The sequence below is a fragment of the Equus quagga genome, chromosome 1, assembly GCF_021613505.1.
Source record: "Equus quagga isolate Etosha38 chromosome 1, UCLA_HA_Equagga_1.0, whole genome shotgun sequence".
NCBI classification, from domain to species: Eukaryota; Metazoa; Chordata; class Mammalia; order Perissodactyla; family Equidae; genus Equus; species Equus quagga.
In genome coordinates this window covers 11,621,611-11,644,005 of record NC_060267.1, presented here as the reverse complement: position 1 = coordinate 11,644,005, position 22,395 = coordinate 11,621,611, and the positions used below count along the sequence as shown (strand labels likewise).

At 41.3% G+C, this 22,395-nt stretch overlaps 1 pseudogene; it reads left to right on the top strand.

Moving 5' to 3' along the window:
• The first annotated feature begins 15,764 nt into the window (after positions 1-15,764).
• On the top strand, positions 15,765-21,424 carry LOC124250018 (cytohesin-2-like; annotated as a pseudogene).
• The last annotated feature ends 971 nt before the right edge of the window (positions 21,425-22,395 follow it).

Here is a 22,395-nt window from a genome sequence, read left to right as displayed (position 1 = left end):
GTACTTGCCCACTCTAGGAGGCCGCTGACCAGCGGAGCAAGGGAGAAGGACGCCCATGCACCGCCACCTGGGACCCAGGAGGTGTAAGGAAAGTGCCCTGAGACGTTTTGGAAAGAGTGCTTGGGGGCTTCTCATTCGGCATCAAGGACTTCGTGTCGATGCCGGGCGAGGCGGGTGTTGGGAACTACGACACTGGACCCTACGCTCAAATCCCGTGAAAGAGGAAGGTTAAATCTCAGCTCTCCAATACCGGGATTCCAAGGAGCCTACTGCCTGTTGGGGAAAATAAAATTCGCAAATCAAGATAATTGAGTGCTGTAAAAGAAGTCCGAAAATAATGGGAGCGTAAGAGGAGGAGAGGTCGATATTGACTGGAAAAATTAGGATAGGCCTTGTTAGAAATTACCCAAAACGTGAAACTAAGGCAAGGAGTGGAGGGATGGCCTTTCAGTTCATACTGGGACATGGTTTAACCTGCCTCCCCAAGGATTATTCTCTAGGAGAGGGTACCTGTATTTGACTTTGCTGTTTATTATATGATTAGAGCTCAAACATTGTGCAGTTACTTGCAACCTTGTAGATTTCTGACTGATAGAAAAGCTGACCCCCAAGTTACGGTTTTATTGCTGTGTAGGGCACTATCTTTATTTAACATTCAACCTAATTCTGATTCTTTTTATTTTTATGCTTCTAAATACCTAGCTCCTTAAAGACGCCTCGAACCAGGTTTACCATCTTACTGGTTCCGTCAGTGAGTTAAATAAATGTTTGGCTCATGTTAATTTTATATTTGTGAGAGAATCATGTTTTTAAGTTTTTTGAAGATGCTACCTTGACAGCCTGATGGAGGTGACAGCAGGAATGAACGGGAGTAGTCCGTTCCAGGCAGGACTCTTGGTAGGTGAAGAGAGAGAAACAGAAATATCTAGATCAGGGGTTGGCAGACTTTCTGTAAAGGGTCAGATAAGGCCATAAGGTCTCTATTGCAGCTTCTGAACTCTGCTATTGTAGCATGAAATCAACCATAGAAAATATGTAAAAAATGAGAGTGGCTGTGTTCAAAAAAACCAACAACAACAAAGAATGCTGACACTTGAATTTCTTATGTTTATATGTCACAAGATATTCTTTTCCAACCTTTTAAAAATGTAGAAATCTCAACCATTAGCTGGTGGGGAACCAAAGTTGTACCAGGTTCCTTTTTCAACTTCACTAACAAGTTCTCTTTGTAGATTCGAACGTGTATAGTTATGGTGTCAGGGTTTTTGGGAGAGAAATCTGGAATACAAATTGGCAGAAACTAGAAAATACTTGGCAAGTGTTAGATGCCCAATTCACAAGTTTGATCCTAACAGTCTCCTAAGAGAAAGGTAATTCCCAGGCCAACTTAAAAAATTACTGAGGGGCTGCCTGGTGGCACAGCGGTTAAGTGCGCACGTTCTGCTTCGGTGGCCTGGAGTTCGCCGGTTCGGATCCTGGGTACAAACATGGCACTGCTTGGCATGCCATGCTTTGGCCCATGGGCTAGGAATTATGAATGCCCCTCTAAAAGCTTGGAGGTTCCTGAGAAGTCAAGAGGGACTCAGATTTGTGCACTTTAATACAAATTCTTATATATATATAAAAAGAGAGTCAGTATTCTCAGGATAACAGCAGCCCCCCTGCAAGTCTCCCTACTGACCTCTGTCAGCAGAGGTCAAGTGGGAACCCGAGAACTCTGCATGTTCTCGCAAGAGTCTTCACTCTTCTCACATATAAAGTAGAGGAGGATGGGTACGGATGTTAGCTTAGGGCCAGTCTTCCTCAACAAAAAGAGGAGGATTGGCTGCAGGTGTTAGCTCAGGGCTAATGTTCCTCAAAAAAAAAAAAAATTAGTGAAATGAATCCAGAAACAATTTGTAAATTATAATTGTGGCATCCACCTCCCTGATATTTTTGTGAGGACTGAATGTGTCCAGTATGTGTCCAGTCACTAATAGCAAAAGAGAACTTATAGATTGATGTGTCCAATTAAAAGATTTTTTTAAAAAATAACAGGTGAGAACAGTCCAGTTTTATGAGAGGATTTTCTAATAACTTACGGGTTGTTAATTTTGTATTTGTAAGGCAAATAAAGGGAATGGGGGCAAAGATTACTGCTTCTAGGTGTAGGGAATAAGAAATTAGTCATAAAGTTTAAGGGAAACGTGACCTAGCTAAATGTTAACATCATGTATAGCAACTTAAATTACATCATGTTCTCTGATGCCAATTTAAAGGCATACCCGATCAGTCTGGTTTGGCAATAATGGAAAGGGTTAAAAACAACTGTGTCTTGTACTGAGCTTTTTCATATTCTGAGTTTTGCTACCAGTGTCTTAACTGTGGGCCGATAAAAGCATGAACAGCTCTAGATTAAAGAAGAGCCCTTAAAAAGCTAACTTACATTTTTTAAAAAGATTTTGTTTTTCCTTTTTCTCCCCAAAGCCCCCTGGTACATAGTTGTGTATTTGTAGTTGTGGGTCCTTCTAGGTGTGGCATGTGGGATGCTACCTCAGCGTAGCTTGATGAGTGGTGCCACATCCGTGCCCAGAATTGGAACCAGTGAAACCCTGGGCTCCCAAATTGGGAGCGCATCAACTTAACCACTCGGCCACGGGGCCGGCCCCTAACTTACATTTTTTAATGAAATACATTGAAATCTTCTAAAAATGGTCTTCTACCCAAAACATCACCTCATATATACCTGGAGTTCATAATGTAGAAAATAAGACTATAAAAAGAGTGATATATGCTTATTTCTATGTAAATTAACAGTAGTCTCTGGGATAAGAAGAAATCAGGTAGTAAAGTTTTCTTTTAATTTCATGGTCTTCATGAAAGAATGTATTACAGTTCTTGGGTAACTCTGTTTGACGTAAGTAAATACTTCATTGTGTTCTTTCCACTACATAAGGTAGGAAGTGACCAAAGGAAGGTTACATATACATTCAGAAACTACATTTTGAAGGAATATTCACATCATTCTGTTGGGCACCTTGCAGGATACTATATAATGGGATAAAGGAGAAATAGGATTAGTTTCCAAGTTAAGGGGGCCTTCTTTTTTCCCAATTTTTTAGTTGTTCACCTGAGTTTTTTTTTCTTTGGTAAGGGAGATTGGCCCTGAGCTAACGTCTGTTGCTAATCTCCCTTTTTTTTTTGCTTGAGGAAGATTCACCCTGAGCTAACATCTGTGCCAGACTTTCCTCTATTTTGTGTATGGTTCACCGCCACAGCATAGCTTGATGAGTGGTATAGGTCCGAACCCGTGAACCCAGGCCACCAAAGCAGAGTGTGCTGAACTTAACCACTATGCCAGCCCCTGAAATTCTTTTAGTGCTCTCTTTTCTGGGAAATAGGGCTCTGTAATATCATTTGGGGGAAAGTAAGAGAAGACCAAGTGCTAGAGATTCATTAAAAAAAATTTGGAATTTAGAGCCGACCATGTGCCTGATACTGCAAAGCAATATTGTTCCTGACCTCGAAAGTTGTTGGAAAGGTAAATAAGTAAATAGGTAAATTATAATGCATTGTGATGAGTCCTATATGAGAGCTGTAAACAGAGTAGAGTACTGTGGGAACAGCAACCTGAAGAACTAAGTAGGGGAGTCTGAGAAAGTATCAAAGAATGGTAATGATTGAGAGCTGAGTTTCAAAGGCTGAATAAATTGTTCCCAGGCCAATGGTGAGAATCAGAAGAGGGTATTCCAGTCAGAAAATATAGCATATGTTGGGGGCTGGCCCCGTGGCCGAGTAGTTGAGTTCGCGCGCTCTGCTGCAGGCGGCCCAGTGTTTTGTTGGTTCGAATCCTGGGGGCAGACATGGCACTGCTCATCAAACCACGCTGAGGCAGCGTCCCACATGCCACAACTAGAAGGACCCACAACGAGGAATATACAACTATGTACCAGGGAGCTTTGGGGAGAAAAAATAAAATCTATAAAAAAAAAAAAAAGAAAGAAAATATAGCATATGTAAAGCAGAGGCAATGGAATTTTCAGGGATCTGTGCAAAATTCAATGTGGCTGGAGCTTAGGAGAGACTATAGGTGAAGGAGAGTGGTGAGAGAGAAGGCTGGAGAAATGGGTTCAGGATAGATTGTGAAGAACCCTATATGCCTGCTTAAGGAGTTGGAACTTAAATTTATTGGCAACAAAGATAAGTTTTTAGTGGGACTGATTCTTTACTGTGACTGGACAAGTTTCTTGAGTGTACGAACTGGTATCATATTTGTCTTTCCAGTGCCAGACATATAGTCGGTGCTCAAAGAATGCTTGTGGAATACAATTTGCTATTTGGTGTGCAGAAAGACTGCAGGCAGATCAGTTATGGTAGTTTAGGCAAGAGAGTAGACCCAGAACCAAAGCAGTAGCTCTAGGAGTAAAGAGGAAAGCTCATCCAGGATTTTGATAAATTTCTGACCTTGAAAACCAGTTAGAAAAGGGAAGGAGATAAGGAGGTAGAGACTGGGTAAAATGTGACACCATTTGCTGAGATTCAAAGGGACAGAGGAGTAAGAAGAGAGAATATTGTAATGTTTAATAGTTGAGGGAAGGGTTTTTATTTAGTGGCTTGTTTAGCAACAAGGCAAACAAACACACGGATACAGAGAACAGATTAGTGGTTACCAGAGGGGCAGGAGGTGGGGGGAGGGCGAAAGGGGTAAAGGGGCACATTTGTATGGTGATGGATAAAAACTAGACTGTTGGTGGTGAACACAATGCAGTCTATACAGCAACTGAAATATGATAATGTACACCTGAAATTTACACAATGTTATAAGCCAGTATGACTTCAATGAAATAATATTTTTTAAATGCAAAATTAAAAAAATGGAATAGGGAGGTTTTTCTTTTTCTTTCTATCATGTTTGAAGGGTGAGAGAAGAAGCCAGTGAAGAGGGAGGATTGAAAAAGACATGGTAAGGGGCCGACTCGGTGGCATAGTGTTTGGGTTCGTGCTTCAGCAGCTCAGGTTCCTGGTTCAGATCCTGAGTGTGGGCCTACACACTGCTCATCAAGCCACGCTGTGGCAGTGTCCTACATACAAAATAGTGAAAGATTGGCACAGATGTTGGCTCAGGGACAATCTTTCTCAAGCAATAAGAGGAAGATTGGCAAGAGATCTTAGCTCAGGGCCACTCTTCCTCACCGGAAAAAAACCAAAAAAAACCCAGAGAAGCAGGAGAGACTAAAACCTAGATGAAAGAAAGAGAAGGCTTAGGAAGGGGCAAGGGGATGAAAGTAAGTCTAAATGCTTTTAAATGGTCATATGAATAGTTTCTAAACTTCTTCACACAGAAAAACTCATGACTTGCCTTGTAAGGAAGATCTCTTGTGTAGTGTATATAGCTAGAACTATTTTGGTACTCTAATCCTGGAATATTATAGTATTGGATTTGTGCAATGTACTGTATGTTTGTGTCTCCCCCCCCCAAAATCATATGTTGAAATCCTAACCCCCAATGTGATGATATTAGGAGGTGGGATCTTTGGGAGTTCATTAGGTCATGAGAGTGGAGCCCTCATAAATATAATGAGTGCCCTTACAGACCGCAGAGAGCTGTCTCTCCCACTCTTTCCACCATGTGAGGATACAACGAAAAGTCAGCAGTCTGCAACCTGGAAGAGGGCCTTCAGCGGAACCCAACCATGCTGCTACCTTGATCTCAGACTTCCAGCCTTCAGAACTGTGAGAAATTTCTTTTTTTTCCCCTTTATTTTAAAGATTGGCACCTGAGCTAACAACTGTTGCCAATCTTCTTTTTTTTTCCCTGCTTTTTTTCCCCAAATCCCCCCAGTACATAGTTGTATATTTTAGTTGTGGGTCCTTCTAGTTGAGGCATGTGGGATGCCGCCTCAGCATGGCCTAATGAGTAGTGCCATGTCCGCACCCAGGATCTGAGCTGGCGAAAGCCTGGGCTGCCAATGTGGAGCATGCGAACTTAACCACTCAGCCATGGGGCTGGCCCCAGAAATAAATTTCTATTGTTTATCAGCCACCTGGTCTATGGTACTTTGTGACAGCAGCCCCAGCTGGCTAAGGCAGTTTGCCAAAGATGATCAGGTGTGTATTGAAGTGCTAATTTGATACAGATCCAATCACCTTTGTATAAACATTAATGATAACCAGTAACAGGGATGGAGTATTCCTGATAAGAGTCCTGACACAGACCCAAGAATACTTTGTACTGAAACTAATGTTATATATCAATTGTATCTCAATAAAAATAAGTAAAAAATAAAAGAGTACTTTGTAATCTAAATAGTAAAGTTTTATTATTTCAATATTTTTATTTTCACCATAAAATTATAGGTTCCATGCAGTCAGGGATTTTGGTTTTTTGTCATATTCCCAGGGCCTGACATGTAATAGGCATTTCTTTCATTCAATCCTTCAGCAGATATTTGTTGAGCACCTACTGTGGTCCGGGCATTGTTGTAGATGCTGAGGGTATAATAGTGAACAAAACAAAAATCCTTGCCCTCACAGAGCTTAAATTTTGGTGAGGGAGACAGAAAAGAAGCAAGAAATATGCTGAGATGCATTATTCAATGTATTTTACAAAAAGATTTAAAAAGTTACAATTATCTGTAAATTGCTTAATATATATTAAAATTACGCATTTTCAAGCAGTAATGCATTTCAAAGAAGGTTCCCAGAAAATGAAATTATGGATAAGTTGCAGTTATTGCTGATGACAAGACAAAGGTATGACCATTGAAATGGGTAGCTCAGATACGATGAAGGACAATATCATTGGAGGAGAAGAGGTCATGGAACTTATAATGCCACGGTATTGAAGGAATATTGAAATCACCAAGAATTCTGATAATTGTCTCTGGAGAGAGTGATAGAGAGCCAGGACCTAAAATCTTAAAGGAATGAGTAGAAGTAACCTGGGGAAAGAGGCAGTAAATTACAAGAAAGCCTAGTGTGTGGTATAATCTGATAACATATGATTTAAAGAGGACACTTACCCCACCTGTAGGCCCAATGGTACCAAAGGGTAAAGGAAAAGTAACTACATTCATGAGGGCTACAGGGAAACATTGCCATCAAAGGAGGGTCAGGTTGCAGTTAAGAGCAAGAAGGTAAAGAGAATGTTCAGAGAAGAGATTGAGGATATAAGAGATTTTGCAGATATTTGATCTTGAGTTCGATTCTAAGAGGATTTTAAGATGCAGGAAGGGTTATAAAATGGAGTTAGAAGCAGTGATGTACAGATTGTAGGAATATTAGAGTCTAAGATTTAAGACATGGCTGGGGAATCCCAGATTCTAGTGATAATTGACATGAACAGGGATAAAGGGCATGATGATCTCAAGGGGGATGGTGGTAAAGAGGCTGTGAATGATGAAAAGAGTGAAGACTCTTGCGAGGACATGCAGAGTTCTGGGCTTCCCACTTGGCCTCTGTTGATAGAGGTCAGTAGGGAAACTTGCAGGGGGACTGTTATTCTGAGAATACTGATTCTGTCTCTCTTTTTTTTTTTTGTATAAGAATTTGTATTAAAGTGCACAAATCTGAGTCCCTCTTGACTTCTCAGGAACCTCCAAGCTTTTAGAGGGGCATTCATAATTGCTAGCCCATGGGCCAGTCTTGACTCCTGCAGATGCCAATAGCGGTCTTCAGAGGACTGGTTTTATTCCTAGTAGCTTTATCTTGATTCTTGCTCAATAAATAATTTGTTGAATGAATATATCAGGTGCCAGATCCATGAGGGAAATAATTTTTTTACCTCAGAGGACCTGAGATCACTTGAGTTCTGTGTATCCAAATTTGTTAGGTACCGCAACATGGAAATACAACTAATATCTAACATATATTTCTATATAACTTTAAGGGCTTTGAAATTCTCAGGGAAATGCCAAAGAAGCCCTTATGTTTTTAGATCTTTTGTTCAGCATGTATGACTTACTGCCTGATGCTTCTGAATAGAAAACTGATTAAGTACTAACAAAGACAGATATTTATACCTTTCATCAATATGAGGAAAGAACAGGGATAAATGTGATAATTGGTAAATTATTTCCATATCTAGATTTATTTTCTGTCACAACTTTTTACCAGTATATTCCTATCCAAGCCTCACCTGTTTAATTCCCCACATTAGAGAAATGATCCTGAAGTAATATTGAACTCTGCTCCCCAAAGCCCCAGTGCATGGTTGTGTATCCTAGTTGTAAGTCCTTCTAGTTCTTCTATGTGAGCTGCCGCCACAGCATGGCAACTGACAGACGGGTGGTGTGGTTCTGCGACTAGGAAACGAACCCAGGCTGCCAAAGCTGTGAGAGTGCCGAACTTTAACCACTAGATCATCAGGGCTGGCTCTATACACTGTATCTTAAGATGAGCATACTAATATCACACTGAGCTTTAGTTTTCTAGGGCAACCCAAAGTTTATGAAATGTAAAGCTGCAGAAAGAAATATCTGAATGCAAGAATATCTTCACTGAAATTAAGAACATCCCTAAGTGCCATTTAAAAATTGTGAAGCACACACACACATATATGCAGACTGGAAGTAGTATGTAGAGTCTAAGATGTCATCAGGAATCCAGGCTCTTTTAAGTTTTTCACTTCTCCATCCCTAGGACCCTTGTCTTTATGGTCTAAAATAACTATTGGGGGGCCAGCCTGGTGGTGCAGAGGTTAAGTGCACACGTTCTGCTTTGGCGGCCTGGGGTTCGCCGATTCAGATCCCGGGTGCAGACATGGCACTGCTTGGCACGCCATGCTGTGATAAGCGTCCCACATATAAAGTAGAGGAAGATGGGCATGGAAGTTAGCTCAGGGCCAGCCTTTCTCAGCAAAAAGAGGAGGATTGGCAGCAGTTAGCTTAGGGCTAATCTTCCTTAATAAACAAACAAACAAACAAACAAACAAATAAATAAAATAAAATAACTGTTGGAGTTCCAGCCGTCACATTCATATTCCAGGCAGCAGGATGGAGGATTGAAGGAAAAGAGAAAAAGAAGACGTGACGGCAATCCTTTAAATCAGTCTGCCAAGAGCAGCCATACACCCTTTCTACTTGCATCTCACTGGTAAGAACTTCTGTGGCTACATCTAGCTGCAAGGAAGACTGGGAGAATGGGAGTGTTTTAATCCAGGTGATTATATGCCACACTAAAATCAGATTGTATGATTTAGGAAGATAAAAAGATGTTGGGTAGGTGGCTAACAGTCTGTGCTTTCAGACATGTTCACATATATACTGTTTTTAAAAAGGTGAGAAAAAAGTGCAGTTCTCAGAAACTTAAGAAATTGGTTATAAGAGGTAGTTGGAAAAGGAGTAAAAAGAGGGGAACGGGAATGGGTAATAAGGATGAGGATAGGGTTTGAAGCATTTGACATAGTTGACTGATCATTCCTTTTTCTTGAAATGGCTCTCTCCTTGTTTTTATGAATCTTTGTGACTGTCTGGCCTTTCTCTGGCCTTCAATGACTCTCTACTGTTCTCTAAATATAGGTGCTCTCCCAAGTTCTGTTCTTGGAGCTCTCCATCACTAGGGGTTGCCAAACTTTCTTGATCACAGTACTTTATTAGTTTATATATATGTATATACACACAATTTTCATTCATTTCTTTTTTTTCTTTTTTCTTTTTTGCTTGAGGAACATCTGTGCCAATCTTTCTCTATTTTGTATGTGGGATACTGCCACAGCATGGCTTGATGAGTGGTGTATAGGTCTGTGCCCGGGATCTGAACCCGTGAACCCTGGGCTGCTGAAGTGGAGCACACGAACTTAACCACTGCGCCACCAGGCCAGCCCCTGATTTTCATTCTTTTTTAAAAATTATTTATTTATTTTTTGAGGAAGATTAGCCCTGAGCTAACATCTGCTGCCAATCCTCCTCTTTTTGCAGAGGAAGGCTGGCCCTGAGCCAAAATCCGTGCCCATCTTCCTCCACTTTATACATGGGACACCTAGGACAGCATGGCTTGCCAAGCGGTACCATGTCTGCACCTGGGCTCTGAACCGGCAAACCCCAGGCCACTGAAGTGGAATGTGCACACTTAACCGCTGTGCCACTAGGCCAGCCACTGATTTTCATTCTTTACAGTAGTTATTTTCTGTAAAGTCACCATGAGCACTGAATTAGTGAATACTGAACCATTGCTCCTAGGAGAATTACAAGGTTATGTTCCTAAAAGCCTCTGGTCACCTTTTCATCACTGATCAGTATCAACCTTGTTTTATGTGTTTCCATTTAAAGACACCTTATTGTATGTTGTTGGTTCATTAACATTGTATTCACAGCCAACAGCATTGTAACTTATGCCTGAACAAAAGCTTATTTGACACACGTTTTCTCTATTAGGCATATCACAGCCTTCTTGCACATAGGAAAACTAGATGGCACTTCAGCACCATGGTTGGGGGCCTTTTTAAACAGTGAAATGACCAACGCAAAATTCAAAAAACGTGTCACTAAATATACCACAAAAACCCTTATTGACAGTATGAGAGCTGAAACAAGCAGACAGACCTCAGCTGGGAACATACATATCAGGCAACTCATGTTTTTCAGTGCTCTGTGCCTGTCTGTTGATGACCACAACTTCCCAAATATGGAATCTATGAATAATGAGGATTGACTGTATATGCATAATTATATTTATAAATTAATAACTTGTGTTACCAGTTACTTATGTACTTATATACCTGCTTCCCTCCAAGGAAAACTTGAATTCCTTGAGGCAGGGATACAAACTTATCTTTTTATTTCCATCCCAGCAGCACACTATTGAGGCTTTGGCAGTTCTCTCACTTATGCCTGTTGTATATAATCCAAAGGTTCCCGAAAAGATGCAACAGCAGGGACCTACTAGTCAAATGTACAATATTCTTGAAAGAATGAATCTTGATTTCCTTTCCTACCCTAATGAGCTGATTGACTATATAAACACTTCAACTACCCTTCCTCGGTTTCTTCGATCCTGGAGAATATCCTAAGTAGTCAAGTCAATTCCCTCTTCTTTGGGCCCCACCCAGAGTTCTCCATAGGAGCCCAGAAGCCTCCAAGAAACTTGGAGATCCAAAGCTCCAGTGTTCTCCCTGCTCTGGCAGCCTTATCCTCTCAGTTTTTCTTAAAGGTGAAATTACTCTCCTCTGCTTGCCTAGCAAGAGAATATGAGAGGCAGGTGGGGCAGAATTGTTATACTTCCCATTGTAAATTACATCTTATCAACAGTTTTCTGCATTTCTGTTGTAGCTTTAATACAGACTATATTGTAATTCCTGAGTGGTTACCATGGCCCCTGCCTAAAGTGGAGGTGGGGAGAACTACTTTACAACTTCAATATTTGATTATATTTTTTGCTTTCAAGGGGGAGGGGAAGACATAGCAGAAGGAGGAGCTTTGGGGTGACTAGGGGCAGAGGTTTGTGTGAATTCCAGTTAATTTATCTCTAGGTCCTCCCTTTGGGGCTTTCTCAAAGTCCCCTATTCTTCTGCAAATACCTGTGACAGCACAGATTACCATGTGTGTGCCTAGGTTTTCAGTATTTGGTATTTTTCACAGTCCCCGGGATGACAGTGGAAGTGAAGGAAGTCTTTTTTGTTGGTTTGTTTTTTGTTTTGTTTTGTTTCGTTTTGTTTTGTTTGCTGAGGAAGATTTGCCCTGAGCTAAACATCTGCTGCCAATCTTCCTCTTTTTATATGTGAGCTGCTGCAATAGCATGGCCACTGACTGATGAATGATGTAGGTCCAAGCCCAGGAACCAAACCCAGGCCACGAAAGCAGAGAGTGCTGAACTTAATCACTAGGCAACCAGGGCTTGTCCAGGGAAGATTTTTTAATAGGATAGGAAGAGTAAAAATGATTGCCTAGTCTTAGCATTTGGCTAGGGTATCTCCTGGATAGAGAAACAGGAGTTGTGCCCAATTAAAGTAATCCCCGTTTCAATGTATCTATTCACTTCCCAGCATTGTGGTGTCTCCCTGTGATTTTGGTGGAGGCTTTCCTGAATTATTTGAGCAATATAGAAATTACCAGAAATGCTTGATGTCAGGGGTGCTGGCCCGGTGGCACAGTGGTTAAGTTTGCATGTTCCACTTTGGCGGCCCAGGGTTCACTGGTTCAGATCCCGAGTGCGGACATGGCACGGCTTGGCAAGCCATGCTGTGGTAGGCGTCCCACATATAAAGTGGAGGAAGATGGGCACGGATGTTAGCTCAGGGCCATCCTTCCTCAGCAAAAAGAGGATTGGCAGTAGATGTTAGCTCAGGGCTAACCTTCCTCAAAAGAAAAAAAAGCTCAATGGAGAAGTCAAGAGTCCTTATTATTAGATCCCATGTGACTCTTAAGGGCTTGTTTTATTACTGGAGAAAGAAGCTATTGTTAATTGTTAACCCCAGTCTTTATTTTAAATAAGGAAAGATGAAATTTCTTTACTCCCCGACACACTTCTCCATCATACAGTTGACCAAGAGGAGTTAACAGCTTTCATCCTTAATTTGTGTCTTCTGGGAGCTGCTGCTTTCCCAGTCAAGGTCACTAACTGGATCTAGGCAGAGGCTACCTCCTTAACCCAGAATTATACCAAAATGGAAAGGCAGAAAAAGATCTGACTTGATGCTTTCTAAGAATTGGATCAATAAATCGATGGGACTGCTGAAACAGCTTCTGGGACAGAGGTCAGGAAACTCTGTGCTTAATTCAGAAATCAAAAAACTGTGGATCATAATCCTCATGCTTGATTGGATAATGGTTTGAAAAAATAAATCAGCTACAAATGACATTGGAAAATTTTGAACATAGATTTAGTATTCAATGATTAGTGAATTATTCTTAATTTTTTTGTGTATGTGTGTGAGGAAGATTGGGGTGCGTGTGTGTTTGTGAGGAAGACTGTCACTGAGCTAACATCTGTGCCAATCTTCCTCTCTTTTATCTATTTTATGTGGGATGCCACCCCAGCATGGCTTGACGAGCAGTGCTAGGTCCATGCCCGGGATCTGAACCTACGAACCCTGGGCTGCTGAAGTGGAGTGTGCAAACTTAACCTTTATGCCACCGGGCTGGCCCCTATTCTTAATTTTGTTAGGTGCAATAACAATATTATGGTGTAAAAGAATACTTTTTTTTTGGAAATGCATGCTGATGAAGGTGTAAACTGCCATGATATCTTGACATCTGTAATTTTCTTTAAAATCATTCAGCAAATAAATAAAATAAAATGTTACTAATATTAATTACTGGCAAAGTATTAATGTTGATTCTGGAAGGGAATATTGCTATTCATTGTACTAATTTTTCTACTTTTCTCTATTTGTGAAAATTTTCATATTAAGAACCCAAAAAATATATATACAGAAAAATTCTTACACATGAAGAAATCAAGAAAGGAATCTCACCCATTTTCCTATGCCTACTTCACAGAGAAGGGAGAATCTATTCCTCAAAAAGAACCCTCGAGGGGCCGGCCCCATGGCTGAGTGGTTAAGTTCACGCGCTCCACTTCCGCGGCCCAGGCTTCACAGGTTGAGATCCTGGGCACCGTTCATCAGGCCACACTGAAGCGGCATCCCACATGCCACAATTAGAAGGACCCACAATTAAAATATACAACTACGTACTGGGGGGATTTGGGGAGAAAAAAGCAGAAGAAAAAAAAGAAAAGATTGGCAACCGTTGTTAGCTCGGATGCCAATCTTAAAAAAAAAAGAAAAAGAACCCTCCAATCTACCTAATTCAATCCCCATTCCTCCTCTTCACATTCTGTCTTTGGAAACAAAGTTGATGCCTCTCCTTTGTACTGCATTTGAAGATCGCTCTTAGGTTTTTCCTTCAGCTTCCTTTCCTCTACTTCATGAGAAGCACCTCTCAATTCCTTCAATTCCTTCTCTTTGTGGGAACTGGGGGAAGGGAGGAGAAGGAAGCTATTTCGTCCCTTGATTTTGTCACATTCTAAATTATGAGATAACTGGTAAAGTTGGCACTGTCTACTCAATGCTTAAAATTTATTGTTGAAACAAATTTAATTTTAAAATGGCTTATTCTAATACCTTAGGTCTTCCTTTCCTTCTTGCGCTTGGGAGAAATGAGATGTCATTTTAACAATATGTCATGGGTAAAATACAATGAGGAAAGTGAACCTCAGTATATTCCAAAAAAGATAGAAAAACAAAACAAAAATAGAAATGTTTTTCCTCACATAAGTTTTAAACTATATTTTACTGCCTTTAACTTCTATTACATAGATAAGGAATTGACTGCAGTTCCAAATGCAACTTTTAAAAAGGTTGGTATTTTGGTATTGTCTCCATCCACTAATGTAGGTTTCTAGCTCTCAGGGAAAAGAAGCCTCTTTGTACCTTAAAGCCAAATTCAAGGAGTGAGATGCTTATGTCTGAGAACCTGTTCTGTTTGGTTCATGTCCAACATATGGAGTTGGACAAAATGAGACACATTCATGTTTCCTTATATGTGGTCAGAAAAAAATGAAAGATCTTTGTATCTGGTTTTCTTTTCTTTATGTCACTTCTTGGTGGAAAATCTATAGTTAGATAAGAGAAACCCAAATCAGCTACATATTTTACTTGACTGCCTCAAGCTCTTTTGTAGACGTCTCAAGAACAGTCATCTCTTTACCTGCAGACATCTCCCAAGGAGGTGGCCATTCTAGCTAAATGTTTCTGGCCCATCATATTTCAATTAGCCTTTGCTGCATAACAAACCACCACAAAACCTAGTGGATTAAAACAAAAATTTATTTTCTTACTATTTTCTGGGTTGGCTGGCCACAGCTGTGCAGTTTTTCTGCTCCATGTGGTATTAGCTGGGGTTTCTCATATGACGGTCATCTGGAGGCTCAGCTGAATCTGGGTGTTCCAAGATGACCTCATGTCATGGTCAGTTGGTGTCTGCTGTTGGCAGGAGCTCTTCTCTCCACATAATCTCTCCAGCAGGATAGCTGGACTTCTCTACAAGGCTCCACGAGAGTGAAAAGTGGAAGCTGCCAACTGTCTTGAGTCCTAAGCCTCAAACAATCACAGCCTTATTTCCACCACATTCTCATGGTTAAAACAGGTAGCAAAGGGGGCCAGTCCTCTGGCTGAGTGGTTAAGTTTGCACTTTCCGCTTTGGCAGACCAGGGTTCACTGGTTTGGATCCTGGGCACAGACCTACACACTGCTCATCAAGCCGTGCTGTGGTGCCGTCCCACATAGAAGAACTAGAATGAGGCTTACAACTAGGATATGTAACTATGTACTGGGGCTTTAGGGAGGCAAAAAAAAAAAAGGAAGATTGGCAACATATTAGCTCAGGGTCAATCTTCCTCACCAAAAACAAACAAGCAAAAACACAAGTAGCAAGGCCAGCCCAGATTCAAGGGGTGGGGAGGTAGATGTCACCTCTTGATGAGAAGGGCAGCATACATATATAAGAATAGGAGGAACTATTGATAGCCATCTTTGCAGACAATCTACCATAAGTGGGGAAAGAGAAAACTAAAAAGAGGGAAAAAACTTTAAATTCAGAAAAGAGGAGAAATATGAGATAAGACAAAGAAAAACAATATAGTTATGCTTCTACAGTGCTTTTGTGAATTAGTATTCTTGAATTTCCCCAGGAAAACTAGCTGAAGGTTTATGTATGTTTAATAAAGGAAGACAACATGATGTTCTTTTTTTTTGCTGAGGAAATTCATCCTGAGGTAACACCTGTTGCCAATCTTCCTCTTTTTTGCTGAGAAAGATTCACTGTGAGCTAACATCTGTGCCAGTCTTCCTCTATTTTGTATGTGAGACACCGCCACAACATAGCCACCGACGAGTAGTGTAGGTCCATGCCCAGGAACCAAACCCGGAATGGAGTGTGCCAAACCTAACCACTAGACTACTGGGGCTATCCCAGCCCCCTTGTTCTTAAGTCCAGGATGTCAGGAAAAATTAATATATATAGTCATATGTTATATATTACATACTTATATATTAACTGTTGTGTTTAGAATATAGGTTTTCAAGGACAACTGCTTGAGTTCAAATCCTTGAACCACCCCTTGAGTAGTTACCTAATTTATCTAAACCTTAGTTTCCTCATTTTAAAGTGGGTTTAAAAGCAATACCTGCTTTATTGGGTTATTGTGGGGATTAAATAAGATAATGTACTTAGCACATGGCCTGGAAGATAGCAAACACTGGATAAATGTTGGTTATTAAATCTTTCAAGTCTGTCCTCATTCGATAGAGAATCTTCCCCTGGATAGCACAGGTGAGGGTTACAGCCACAGTGCCTGGCTAAGGTAATTATTTTCGCCTTCTGGGTTAGGGACCCCATAACTTACTCATTTTGCTTTTTTTCCCTGCCTTTGTAGACAAGCAAAGGAATATAAAAAGTGTAATATTTACAATAGGTGAACATTAGAGGTCACCTCATCTACCATGTAATGGACAAATCCTCAAAGGATCTCAACAGAACCTAACCTCCATTTGAGGTACTATTATCCAGTAATAATGCCTAACATTTGTAGACTATTTTAGAGTTTATAATGCCTTTTCATATCCATTCTTTAATTCTCACCAGTCTGTGAGGTATTATCCCCATTTTACACTTAAGGAAGCTGAATCTTGAGGGAATCAAATTACATTCATATCCAATATCACATAGCTATTAAATGGCAGAATTGGTATTTGAATCTGGTGTTACAATATCTATAATTTAGTTTAAAATATTTCAGCACAGAGAGCAAAATATGGGTATGTTAGGTTAAAATTATGCTCTAGGTGCAGCCAGCATTCTAATTGGGAATTCACACTCCAAAGGGATTACCAGAAACACTTCAGCTGTCTTAACTCTGATCAACATAGACATTTTGCTTATTAAACTAATGAATTTCAGAAATTAATTTATGTTGAAGACATTAATAGATTTTTTTTTGAGGAAGATTAGCCCTGAGCTAACTGCTGCCCATCCTCCTCTTTTTGCTGGGGAAGACTGGCCCTGAGCTAACATCCATGCCCATCTTCCTCTACTTTTTATGTGGGACGCCTTCCACAGCATGGTGTGCCAAGCGATGCCCTGTCCGCACCTGGGATCTGAACTGGTGAACCCCGGGCCGCCAAAGGGGAGCGTGTGCACTTAACCGCTGTGCCACTGGGCTGGTCCCTACATTAATAGATTTTAATTGGAATAATGGAGGTTAGAAATGGGCTCTCGTTGAAAATAGTGGTACTGTGGGTTGGCTAAAGTAATTAAAATCCTCCCTATGCTTACATGAATTAGTACACAAAATGATAAAACACAAAAGCGTTTCAGTTAAAATCTAGCAATGCTTATAGCCTATGTCCTTAGGGATGGAACCTGACACTTGATATCTAAAAGATTCAATGTGTTGCCATTGTGGTGGAGGACTTGTGGTTGCCTGATGCCAACTCTAAGGGTCATAAAATCCTATTTTGTGTTATTGCATCTATCGTGATTGAAGCTCCATGCCAAATGTGGCGAGATGATAGAACATGGTGCTTAGATTTTTAAAATTGTTTTATTTTGGCTTGCTAGTAAATATTTTTTAATACTAAATGTCGTCTTCTGACATTGTTCTTTTTATTCTTTTTATGCCCTTTTTATTACAACACAGCTATTCCATCTTCTCCACTATAGCCTGCTATACAGTTTTTGTTTTTTTCCTTTCTATAAGAAAACTATCAACCAATCTCACTTACAGATGCAAAACTCCCTACTGGCAGGGCAGTTTGGAGGCCAAGCGAGCATCTTTTCAGCGCTGAGATCTGGCACAGAGGCGGCGGTGGTTCCCAGGCCTTTGAGTGGATTGACTTGAGCCTACGGGCCAACACGCTCCAGGCTAGACAGACAGGACCGCCCTGGACTTCTTGTTGGCTTTCTAGCCACCATGGAGGATGAATCTATGAGCCCCCAGACCTGACTCTGGAGGAGCGGATGGAGCTGGAGAATGTGCGGCCACGGAAGCAGGAGCTGCTGGTGGAGATCCAGCACCTGCAGGAGGAGCTCAGTGAAGCCCTGAGCCAGGTGGAGTCTGGAGGCCAATGAAGGCAGTAGAACCTGGCAACGGGCAACGGGCAATGGGCAGGAAGAACTTCAACATGGACCCCAAGAAGGGGATCCACTTCTTGCTGGATAATGAACTTCTCCAGAAGATACCCAACGAGCTTGCCCCTTTCCTTTACAACGGCAAGGGCCTGAACAAGACAGCCTTGGGGATTACGTAGGGGAGAGGGAAGAGCTGAACCTGGCAATGCTCCACGATTTTGTGAATCTGCGTGAGTTTACCGACCTCAATTTGGTGCAGGCCCTCAGGCAATTTCTATGGAGCTTCCCGCCTCCCTGGAGAGGCCCAGGAGATTGACTGGATGATAGAAGCCTTCGCCCAGCCATACTGTCTGTGCAGCCCTGGGGTTTTCCAGTCCACAAGCATGTCCTACGTGCTGTCTTTCACCATGATCATGCTGAGCACCACCAGCCTTTACAATCCCAACGTCCGGGACAAGCTGGGCCTGGAGCACTTTGTGGCCATGAACCAGGGCATCAACAAGGGCAGGACCAGCTTGAGGAGCTGCTCAGGAACCTCTAGGACAGAATCTGAAATGAGCCCTTCCAGATTCCTGAGGATGATGGAAATGATCCGACCCACAGCTTCTTTAACCCAGACCGGGAAGGCTGGCTCCTTAAGCTGGGAGGGCTCTTCATGAAGACATGGAAGCTGCTCTGGGTTATCCTCACCCACAACTGCCTCTACTATTTTGAGTGCATGATGGACAAGGAGCCAGAGGAATCATACTCCTGGAGAATCTGAGCAGCCTAGAGCTGGACGACCCCCAGAAACCTTCCTGCTTTGAGCTTTACATTCCCCAAAACGAGGGATAGCTCATCAAAGCCAGGAAAATGGAGGCAGATGGCTGGGTGGTTGAGGAGAACCACATGGTGTACAGGTCTCAGCCCCATAGGAGGAGAAGGACAAATGGATCAAGTCCATCCAGGCAGCAGTGACTGTGGACCCCATCTATGAGATGCTGGTGGCAAGGGAGAAGGGGATTTCTGTCAAGAAGCAGCAGGAACAGCCCTGGCCCCTTGCCCCCAACTCCGTTTATTTACAGGTGGCTGGACCCCTGGGCCCTTCCATTGTGTATCGTGGTTCCCCATTTGGAAAATTCACCACCTCTAGCATCTCTCTCGTTATTTGTAATCAACACGCTGTTGATAATCTTATCAATTATTTAACCACTAAAAAAAGAAGAAAGAGAGGGGCTGGCCCCGTGGCTGAGTGGTTAAGTTCGCACGCTCCGCTGCAGGCGGCCCAGTGTTTCGTTGGTTCGAATCCTGGGCGCGGACATGGCACTGCTCATCAAACCACGCTGAGGCAGCGTCCCACATGCGACAACTAGAAGGACCCACAACGAAGAATATACAACTATGTACCGGGGGGCTTTGGGGAGAAAAAAGGAAAAAATAAAATCTTTAAAAAAAAAAAAAAGAAGAAAGAGAGAGAATTCCTACTTGGTGGGGCTATTATTCTAAATAAAACATTAGGGGCGAGCCTGGTGGCATAGTGGTTAAGTTCCCGAGCTCTGCTTCAGCAGCCCCGTGTTTACCACAGGGATCCTGGGCTCGGACGTACACACTGCTCATCAACCCATGCTGTGGCCACACCCCACATACAAAATAGAGGAAGATTGGCACAGATTTTAGCTTAGGGCCAATCTTCCTCACCAAAAAAATAAAATAAGAATCATGATCTAAATAAAATATTAGTAAAGAGAATCCATCACTATACAGAAGAATAATACTCTACACTAAGTAAAGATTATTTTTGGAATGCAGGGGTGGTGGTTTAATATTAAGAAAATCAATCACTATAATTTATTATATAAGGATTAGGGTATTATTAATAAGTGCTGAAAACTTTTTGATAAAAGTTAGCATTTATGTATAACAATGTAAATAAAATAAGTCTAAGTAAATAAGAATTCAGGGAAGCAACTTAAATATAATAAAGGCTATACATCCAAGCAAATAGCAAATGTTATCCTAACTGGTAAAACATTGCAGCATTTCAGTTAAAATCAGAAACTAACAGAGATGCCTCATTACCATGTATTATTTTATATTTAAATTTTTATCAAAATTACACATGCACATAGTTTAAATTCTCATTGAATTCTGTAATATATGTTATGAAAAAATAACCATCCTGAGCCCCCTTATTCTCCATTTCCTCTTTCTCAAAGACAGCTCTTACAAAGGAAAAAATATAGAAATCAGTACTTTTTCTCTATTTTAGCAATAGGCACCTGGAAAACCAAATAGAAATATTTCATTCCCAATAATGCCAAACATATAAAATACTTAGAAGTTAACAAGAGGGTTACAGAAATCAAATAAATATGTTTATTTTAGCATTGTTCCTGATGGCAAAAACCTGGAAACAACATAAATGTCAATAGTGATGGCTGGGGGCCAGCCCCATGGCCGAGTGGTTAAGTTCACGCGCTCTGCTTTGGCGGCCCAGGGTTTTTCCGGTTCGGATCCTGGCCGTGGACATGGCACCACTCATCAAGCCATGCTGAGGTGGTATCTCACATGCTGCAACTAGAAGGACCCACAACTGAAAATATGCAACCAGGGGGCTTTAGGGAGAAAAAGGAAAAATAAAATCTTTAAAAAAAAATAGTGATAGCTGAATAATTATGTCTCATCCTTACTTTTATTATGCACCTAACAAAAAGAATTATATCAGTTGCTTTGAATAGATTTCTATGAAGTAGAATAAGATAACATGCAGAAAAATGTTTGGCTCTTTTTATAAAGCAATTACTCAAGAAATCTCTGTGTGCACTGAAAAACAATAACGAAAGACTTTTGTATAATAATATTTTTGCATGTACATAAAATTATATATATGGAAAATAAAATAATTTTTTTTTGAGGAACATTAGCCCTGAGCTAATGTCTGCTGCCAATCCTCCTCTTTTTGCTGAGGAAGACTGGCCCTGAGCTAACATCCATGCCCATCCTCCTCTACTTTATATGTGGGATGTCTGCCACAGCATGGCTTGTCAATCGGGTGCCATGTCTGCACCTGGGATCTGAACCAGTGAACCCTGGGCCACCAAAGTGGAACATGGGAACTTAACTACTGTGCCACTGGGCCGGCCACTAAAATAAATATTTTAACATGACCAGGATAGAAAATGCTTGGCCAAGTTTATTGCTTTCTGTGACTAATTGCCCAGAGCAAAATTGTCCATCATAAGGGAACAATGTTAAAAAAAAAAAAAAGGTAACAGATTACTTGCCAATTCATTCTAGTTCTAACATGGAACAATGCTAAACATACCTGCTCATTCTTCTATACCGTATGACAATTTTGAGAAATTCACTAATGTGTCAGCTTCTTATCCCTAGGATGAGACAATGAATCACAAAGAGAAGCTGTAGCAAAATTAAGTGGCCCTGGAGGTGTTATTAAAAGATGTATTTTGGGCTGGCCCCGTGGTGCAGTGGTTAAGTTCGCATGTTCCACTTCGGCAGCCTGGGGTTCACTGGTTTGGATCCAGGGTGCAGACCTACACACCGCTTATCAAGCCATGCTGTGGCAGGCATCCCACATATAAAGTAGAGGAGGATTGGCAGCAGATGTTAGCTCAGGGCTAATCTTCCTAAAAAAAAAAAATTGCGCTAGGGGCTGGCCCTGTGGCATAGTGATTAAGTTCAGTGTGCTTCGCTTTGGCAGCCTGGGGCAGGTTCAAATCCTGGGCATGGACATATATCACTCGTCGGTCATGCTATGGTGGTGACCCACAAACAAAATAGAGGAGGATTGATACAGATGTTAGCTGAGGGCTAATCTTCCTCAAGCAAAAGAGGAAGATTGTTTGGGGCCAGCCCGGTGTCACAGCAGTTAAGTGTGCACATTCCGCTTCGGTGGCCCAGGGGTCACCAGTTCAGATCCCAGTTGCAGACATGGCACCACTTGGCAAGCCATGCTGTGGTAGGCATCCCACATAAAAAGTAGACGAAGATGGGCATGGATGTTAGCTCAAGGCCAGTCTTCCTCAGCAAAAAGAGGAGGATGGGCAGCAGTTAGCTCAGGGCTAATTTTCCTCAAAAAAAAAAGAAAAAGAAAAAAAGAAAAAGAGGAAGATTGGCAATGGATGTTAGCTCAGGATGAATCTTCCTCAGCAAAGAAAAAAAATTTTGCTCTAAACATCAATTGTCAGTTGACAATAAATAAATGTCAGTCAGAAAGTAAGGAAACATAGTAACTAGGTTCATGATCTAATGAGCACAGTTTTGGCCTCTTTGTTTACTCTGTTAACTCTCCCAATGCTTGGAATTATGAAAAATTTTCAGAATTAGCTTCTACTGCTTATATTTGATT